Below are 9,476 nucleotides of genomic sequence, written 5' to 3'. Positions count from 1 at the left end.
TTTTGTAGTTGGTTGTTACAGAATGCAGTACCTTGGTTGTGAAGATAATAAAAATTATGACAATGTTGTGCAGGAGTAGTAATAAGAGAAGATCGCTCTGAGGTGAAGGAAGCAAGTGAGAGGCAAAGTGAGTTATTCTCTGGTCGTGTATTTAGTTAGTTACTTACTCCTGGTAGCTAATAAGTGGTTACTCTTTGGACTTTGGTGGTGTATGTATCAAAGAATGTTGTAAATATAGCAGCTCTGTTCCTTTTGTTGTAATGCCTAATGCCTTCATATTCTACTTGTATCACTGTATCATTGTAGCAAAAGTACTGAGTTTCTGCTTGTGTATCACTGTATCTACTTGTATCACTGTATCACTGTATCACTTGGGCATGAAATGGTTCCAGAAACCATAAGCCTGTTGTACATTACAGCTTGTGTAAATATTTTCAGTCATTACAAATATGATACTGCTTGGAGATGATACTGCTTGGTGTATTTTCCATGTTGTGATGGAGGCCTTTTTTGCCTTGTCCACCCGAGAGGCCCTTGAGTTTGCCGGAATGTCGATTAACTTCCGTTCCGGCAAATTCGGGTACTCCATATGTCCTATTTTCAGCAAAGGTCATGCTGAAATTTTCCGTGAATTTTAGCATGACTTTGCTAAAAATAGGACATATGGGGTATTTGTGACTAATGCATGGGTCGGGGTATCTTAGTAGTTAATTAAGTAGGATCAAGTGCCCCGGCGTACTTGTGACTAATGCATGGCTTTTAGGGTGCCTCGGTGTCGATAAAAACCGAAATGATGAAAGCTTAGGCTTTTAGGGTGCCTCGGCGTCGAAAAACCCTCAATGATAAAAGCTTAGCTTTTAGGATGCCTCGGTGTCGACAAACCCTAAATGATGAGACCATGATCTTGTTCCTTGACAATAACCAACTTTTTGACCAAACTTTGTTCCTATTTAGAGAGAAACATGGCCAACAACGATGAGGCCGGGGGTTCGAGCGTCAAGCCATTCTGGATGCTGTCCCAGGAGATGGAGGAACAACCTCACTTGTATGAGGACGCCGCCTTCCCCACCGATCCTGAGACCACTGATGGTACCGCCGAGGATGACCCCACTGATGCCACCACTGATGGTGCCGCCGAGGATGCCACCACTGATGGTGCCCGGATGCCCTGATGGCCCGAGGATGCCACCACTGATGATGGCGGCGCACACACAGATGGCAGCCAACCGAAGAGGCAACGGAAGGACCGGTGCCCGACCGTGCTCCGGACCCTCAAGGAGGAAGTTACTGAAGTGGACTCCGACGGGAATCCAACGGCGCCCGAACGAATAGTCAAGGGGTACTCGCTTCAGCTCGGGTGCATTCTCCGGAGCACCGTCTCGATCAACACCGAGAACCTGAGGCATCCTGACCGAGGGAATTTGCGCAACCTCCTCTTCACGAAGCTGCACGAACGATACAAGTTCCCCGCTGAATTTGAAAACACAAGCCTCAAAGGGAATAAAGTGAACAATGCTGCCCTCACGAAGATGAGCAAGGCCCTGTCTACTTGGAAAAGCAATGTGAAGAGAATGGTCGAGAAAGGTGAGAGTTATGAGAAGATCAAGGAGAAAAATCCTTCGATCACCGAAGATGACTACAATGACTTCAAGATCAATTGCTCGAGCACCGCAAACTCCGAATCAAGTAAGTGGGGGAAAGAAATGCGGGAGCTGAACTTAGGGGAACACACACTCGGTCCCGGCGGTTACAGAGTGGCGGAGCCTATATGGGACAAGGAGGAGGCGGACCGTGCCGAGCAAGGCCTACCGCCCCTCTTCGATAAATACGGTGACAAGCAGACCAGGAACTTTGTCAGGGCCCGGTACAAGAAGGACCCGAAAACAAAGGAGCTTACCACGGATCCGAAGACCAGGGCGCTTGAGCTTGTTCTGGTAAGGAATACACCCCCTCGTAATTAGCTCCATATGGTTGCATTCTAATTAATGAAGCCAAATTTCTAAATGGTTCACATTCCTTCCGCAGGCGACTGAAAGCAGTAGCGCGGGGTCGACTAAGAGCAACCCTTGGGACACCACTCTAAATAGGGCGTTGAATGTAATGAAGAACAAGGATAAGCTCAGTAAGCCGACGTCAGCTGGTCGTGTGGCCGGCAAAGGCTTGTCGACAAAATGGTCGTCATACTATGACACTGCTGGGCGAAAGGAGAAAAAGACCAGCTCGGAAAGCCAGGCGCGTGAGGTTCAAGAACTCAGGGCACAGGTGGCACGGATTCCGGAGATTGTCCAAGAGCAAGTGCAACAACAACTCGGAGCGACGATCACCGCCATTGTGCCTACCTTGATCCAGGGGATTAGTGCGTGGATTGCGGGCGGCCAACAGGGGCCGCCCCCGATTCCTAGCTTCACGGCCAGCAACTCGCAGAACGCGATGGCGGGGCCATTGGTGTCTCCGGCGGAGCCGGCATTGGTGTCTCCGACGCCGGCACGGGAGCTTAATGCACCCGGGTGTACGCCGGCCGGCACCTCTGCAGCAAGCGGCCCCTCCGTCAACTGCACGCCCGCCGTTGGCGGTGCCTCGACATTAGCCGAGCTCGACGCCATCATCACGGTAACTAATTAAGCCTCTCTCGGCCGAGGACTTCATCTCCTTGCCTTTGACTGGGCATCCCTAACGCCCTACATGTTTTCGCAGGGCGCCGCCGACGTTCCGTGCACTCTCCTGCACTTCGTGAACAACGAGTTGGTCGATGTCGCCAAGGGAAAAATCGTTCAACCGGGCAACCCCTTGTTCCACGGTACCCAGATGCCACCCAACTTGTTTAGGGTTCAACTGGTTCGGGTGCTGCCAGGCTGCGACGAGGTGTTACCTCCGATTCAACCAATGGGGGCCGACGATGATGACGTGATGAACCTCAGCGCCTGCCTGAGCTGGCCCCTGCTTTGGCCGAAGAGCCAGATTCGTTTGGGGGCGGGGGACACCACCCCAAAGACAACACTGCCAGTCGTGCCGGCGCCAAGTCGGCCCCATGGCAAGACCGCCGCAACGGTGCCGGACATCCCTATGCCACTGGATCCAAACATGCATATGGCACAGGATCAGAACGACGACGACGACGATACATTTGCCAACGTCGATCAGTACTTTGCCGATCATGGGGATGGTGGCGACTTCATGGGGCCTCCTTCTCAAGAACCCAACCCAACAAAAGACGTGTGCGATCTAGCTGGTACCGCGGAGAAGCCAAGTTGCAACAGGCGTCGTCTGCTGTTCAGCTCTCAGGAGACGCCTCCAGCTGCCGACTTCACCGAGCCTCAGATAGGCGAGGTGCCAAATATGATCAGCCCCAACACACTCAAGAAGGCGGTCTGTGAGCAGAACTCGGTCCCATTACAGGAGATCAAGAAGAAGGCACGCAAAAGAAAGACTAACAAGGGTGCGGGCCAGCCGGCACCGAGTACGATCCGTGCTCAGGACGGGCCACCTTCAACTGCGGATATCTCGAGGAGGGTGCATGTGGCGGGTAGGCCGATGCTACCGAGAAATATGCTCAATGCTGCAACCGGTGCTATGCGGAGTCTGCATGATAGTGTGCTTTCTTTGGAGAAGCGGCGTCTCCGAGAGAAGGATGTGGCATACCCGGTTTTCGCGGCCAAGGTGCCAGAGGGCAAGGGCTTTGTGGATAACTCCATCGGGGGTACGATCATCCTGCGGTTTGATGACATCCACGCTATGTTGAACCTTCATCCGCTGCACTACACCTTCGTTCGGCTATTTTCGCTGAGTATGGAGATGCGGATCATTCGCGACAAGACCCCGGACATCGTGATAGTCGACCCCTTCTACATGCGTGCCAAGATCTTGGGCAGCGCTGGGGACCGGCAAGTCGCGAGTTCTTACCTCGAAGGCGTCATTCTGGCAAACCAAGATAAGGACAACTTCCTCGTGCCTTACTTTCCCGAGTAAGTCCTCCCCTCAACCGCCCCGTAACATATGAATTCTTAGATTTCGATCGTTTTTCTTTTAACATTCCGTGTTTTCTACAGTGACACACATTGCACGCTCATCCTCCTAAGCCCCAAAAATTCCATGGCCACGTATTTCGACCCGGACCGTCAGTCGAACGTAGACTACACAAATGTCAAGAAGGTTCTTGATGATGTTCTCCCCGGCTACGTCAAATCTGGAGGCACCTTCACCAGGCCTATTCGTAAGTACGGCAAGCACGTGTTCTCCCACAACACGACGTTCTGCTGCGTCAAGCAGCCGCCTAGCGGTCAGAAGGGTGCCTACTACGCCATCCATCACATGCGGGCGATCGTACGGGACCATCATCAACTACTGCTACCGAGTAGACTCAAAGATTGGGCCGCGAGCGTGTCGGCAATCCAGGACGCGGACATCAGACAAGAATTCTTTCGCATCCAGTCGGAGTTTGCGGAAATCATCCATCAAGATGTCCTTCGTACCTCGGGGCAGTTCTACCTCAGAAATCAACCGTCCAACAATGACATCGACACAATCCTACAAATGCAGGCTGACAACGCCCGTGGTTTCATGACTCCCACGATAGACGGCGGCTTCATCCACGCTCCGGTCCCTTGAGTCGAGTCGAAAGCAGTGATGCTGTGTCTAGTTCTGAAACATCGATTGGCTCATGTTGTAATTAAACTTTAATGAACTTGTAGTATGTCTCTTTGGTTTCAAGAGTCCTTCAACTTAGATGTAATCGATGCTATTAATGTCTTGCTTTTCTCTTCCGATTGTTCTGTTGCATACTTATATATTACTTATGTATTGTCTGTGAATTGGTACTAACGTTTCGTTTGGCTACTGCATAGCGATGCCGTGGTATGTCGTGTACAAGGGTAAGGTTCCCGGAGTCTACCACGACTGGGAGGAGTGTCGGAGACAGGTTCACCGATTCAGCGGTAACAGCTACAAAGGGTACGCCACTAGGGTCGAGGCCGAATCTAGATACGCCCGCTATCTAGCGGGAGAGGGGAGGGAGCGTTGGAGGAACCGGATGAAGACGAGTTTCATCGTGATGATGCTCATCGTGATGACCGCAGCTCTCTTCTATGTGATGGTAGTTTAGATGATCGATATCGACTTGTAATGTGAAGACAAACTCGCGGTCTCGAGACTTGTAATATAATGTTCTATCTTTCTTCGGTCTTTTCAATTCGGAGACTAATATGATGAATTGTATTCGGAGACTAAAATGATGAATTGTATAATCTTCTATTGTATTCGATGAATCTGTTGTTGATGTGTGCTGTCTATATTTTGTCCAATTAAACATTTTGTAACCTGTGCAAAAAACAGAAAATAAAATATAAAAAAAACCAAATATTCATACTAATGGCGCATCACATCATAGTTCGCCATTAGTATGCCAGAGCATACTAATGGCGCATCACTAAACAGTGCGCCATTAGTATGCCGAAGTTACTAATGGCGCATCCCGCTGCTGTGCGCCATTAGTATGCCAAAGCACCTGGGTATAGATGGCACCCTGGGAGGCATACTAATGGCGCACTGCTGTATATACTAATGGCGCATCTGTGGTGCGCCATTAGTATACCAGATACTAATGGCGCACCAGGGGTGCGCCATTAGTAAAATATACTAATGGCGTGCTACTAATGGCGCACCACTAATGCGCCATTAATGGCCAGATTAGGTGCGCCATTAGTAGGCATTTTCCTAGTAGTGTGTGCTTGTGAACCCTTTTGCTTGGTGTGTGTGGGGAGGACATGTCATGCACCTTGTATCTCCACTATCCAAGACTATGTTGATGCTTAATGCTCATCCGTACATTAGTCTTCTCAAGTGCTTTGCCATGACTCACACACATCATTTTGGTTGAGCCTACTCTTAAGTTGCCTCTTTTATATGTTGCTCAACCATTTGTTTGTTGCAAGTGCTAGGCTTTGTTTCCTACATGCTCACTTGCACTTGTCGTGAGGTTCTATTGATCTTGGGGGAGTGATGATCCTATTTTGTGCTCGTTGTATCCAATTACAAAACTAAATTGTGCACAAATCATGGGGAGCTTCTCTAGTTTCTCTAGAACACTCCTTTGCTCATATCCTAATTTATTTCATTCATGTGGCACGTAGGATCATTGATCTAGTTGGCTCAATTGATATCCGTTGATTGCTTGCTTCAATTGGTATATTTTGATTGCTTGTTTCTCTCTTTGTTATGTGTTTGTGGCATATCATTCTTTTGCAATCTTTGGGCCTCAATATAGTTTGTCTTCCTCCAAGTATTTACCGTTGGACATGTGTATTGCATTCCACTCTCTTGTTGAGAAATACACAATTTCTGGAGGAACACTTTTTATATTGGCCTTCTAAGCTTTCCGCCCATTTTGGCAATCCATGCCAATGGGGGAGAAGTTTCGGAGAGTTTTGTGGAGAAGTCTTAAGTCTTCAGAGTTTTCTCCTTGCTTTGGTTTTGTTCCTAAGCATTTGCATCTCATACGCATGCATTATTGGTTGTTGCATTACATGGTGATGCATAATTCCTTATATAAACTCTCTTGAAAGTGATTGTCATCAATTACCAAAATGGGGGAGATTGAAAGAACATGCAGTGCCCCCATGTTTGGTTTTGGTAATTGATGACAATCTCTATGGACTAATGGTTGCCTTGAGTTATATTTGAAGGATTTGTCCATAGGCATTTCTTGAAGTCCATGTGTTGGTTTCAAGGAGTTTATGTGGTGACCAAGGTGTTATTAAGGAATTATCCAAAGATTGGTCATGTGAGAGTTGAGCTAATTGCATGCATGTCTTGAAGAAGAAGATTGTGTCATCATTCATGTTTACCTTCAAGACATCATCCAAATGAAGAGAGTTGGAAAGAGTCAAGGTTGATCAAGACTAAGTCAAGAGTGAATCAAGTTGATCAACACACAAAGGGCACAAGATGTACCGAGGGATCAAGCGATCCCATGGTATGGTAAGCATTGTCAGTTACGCTTTGTGTACTAACCCATGGTCTTCGTGAGAGTTCTTTGTGGGGTTAGGTCGCGGTGTGCAAGTTCAAGTGAAGCGGGCAAGTTCAAGTAAAGCATCACGAAGAGATCAAATGCTTGAAGCCATTGTGGTGACAATGGACTTGTGAAGATGTGCGGAAGGGTGGCTCACCCATAGTGGAGTATGGGGGAGCAATCAACTAGTCTTCATTGAGCCAACTCAATCAAGAAAGGTGGTCCATCTTGAGGGAGTCAAGATCGTCATCATCTAGCTCAAGTGGACCATGTGCAAGGCAAAGGTTTGCTCTTGATAGATTTTCTATTTTACCGGTCTCATGATGGTAGTTGGGAGACCGGGTTATAGGATCGATTGCCGTACTATCAAGGGGGGCTCTCGATGAGTAGCTTGATCGTATCGTTCATAGAGAGCTCAAACCATTGCATCCTTTTATCATCTTTATTGGTTCTTGTTTGGTTCTTCTCTTTGTGAGTTTTGGAGCTTATGGTCATCTTGATGACAAAGCATCTCAATGATGATCTCATGTTGCTAGTTGTGATGTCTTTGATGGGTGTGTGGTAGGAATTCATGTATATACTATAAGACCATATCTAGCCATGTGATATGCTTCCAAGCAAATATCTTATTGGTATATGTATGACTTCCTCTTGGATATCTTGTTCCTTCGTGTTGTAACTATTTCGAGTGTACATCCTTCTTTGTAGATATATATCATCATGATCTCGTCTACCTAGAACCTTATACACTTGAAAGAAATTACATCTCTAGATGATATCCTTTCTTTCACGTCCACCTTGTCTTTCTTGTTATTTCTTTGGTGGCTCCGTGAAAGCTTTTGCCTTGAGTGCATGTCTTATCTCGTTGCATCTTGATGCACTCCTGTGTGGTGAAGATTATTTTCCTCATGCTTATCTCTACGAGGCTTTTGCCATCTTAATTGGTATCCCTCGTCTTGATGAGGCTTTCATCTTCTATCTCCACCATGGGTTGTCACAAGTGTTGGTTATTCATTTTGCATTTTTAGTGTGCTTGTGAACCCTTTTGCTTGGTGTGTGGGGGGATGACATGTCATGCACCTTGTATCTCCACTATCCAAGACTATGTTGATGCTTAATGCTCATCCGTACATTAGTCTTCTCAAGTGCTTTGCCATGACTCACACACATCATTTTGGTTGAGCCTACTCTTAAGTTGCAACTTTTATATGTTGCTCAACCATTTGTTTGTTGCAAGTGCTAGGCTTTGTTTCCTACATGCTCACTTATACTTGTCGTGAGGTTCTATTGATCTTTGGGGAGTGAAGATCCTATTTTGTGCTCGTTGTATCCAATTACAAAACTAAATTGTGCACAAATAATGGGGAGCCTCTCTAGTTTCTCTAGAACACTCCTTTGCTCATATCCTAATTTATTTCATTCATGTGGCACGTAGGATCATTGGTCTAGTTGGCTCAATTGATATCCGTTGATTGCTTGCTTCAATTGGTATCTTTTGATTGCTTGTTTCTCTCTTTGTTATGTGTTTGTGGCATGTCATTCTTTTGCAATCTTTGGGCCTCAATATAGTTTGTCTTCCTCCAAGTATTTACCGTTGGACATGTGTATTGCATTCCACTCTCTTGTTGAGAAATACACAATTTCTGGAGGAACACTTTTTATATTGGCCTTCTAAGATTTTCGCCCTTTTGGCAATCGATGCCAATGGGGGAGAAGTTTCGGAGAGTTTTGTGGAGAAGTCTTAAGTCTTCAGAGTTTTCTCCTTGATTTGGTTTTGTTCCTAAGCATTTGCATCTCATACGCATGGATTATTGGTTGTTGCATTACATGGTGATGCATAATTCCTTATATAAACTCTCTTGAAAGTGATTGTCATCAATTACCAAAATGGGGGAGATTGAAAGAACATGCAGTGCCCCCATGTTTGGTTTTGGTAATTGATGACAATCTCTATGGACTAATGGTTGCCTTGAGTTATATTTGAAGGATTTGTCCATAGGCATTTCTTGAAGTCCATGTGTTGGTTTCAAGGAGTTTATGTGGTGACCAAGGTGTTATTAAGGAATTATCCAAAGATTGGTCATGTGAGAGTTGAGCTTATTGCAAGCATGTCTTGAAGAATAAGATTGTGTCATCATTCATGTTTACCTTCAAGACATCATCCAAATGAAGAGAGTTGGAAAGAGTCAAGGTTGATCAAGACTAAGTCAAGAGTGAATCAAGTTGATCAACACACAAAGCGCACAAGATGTACCGAGGGATCAAGCGATCCCATGGTATGGTAAGCGTTGTCAATTACGCTTTGTGTACTAACCCATGGTCTTCGTGAGAGTTCTTTGTGGGGTTAGGTTGCGGTGTGCAAGTTCAAGTGAAGCGAGCAAGTTCAAGTAAAGCATCACGAAGAGATCAAATGCTTGAAGCCATTGTGGTGACAATGGACTTGTGAAGATGTGCGGAAGGGTGGCTCATCCAT

The sequence above is a fragment of the Triticum aestivum genome, chromosome 1D (assembly GCF_018294505.1).
Source record: "Triticum aestivum cultivar Chinese Spring chromosome 1D, IWGSC CS RefSeq v2.1, whole genome shotgun sequence".
In the NCBI taxonomy this organism is placed as follows: Eukaryota; Viridiplantae; Streptophyta; class Magnoliopsida; order Poales; family Poaceae; genus Triticum; species Triticum aestivum.
Note: the sequence above shows the minus strand (reverse complement) of the source record.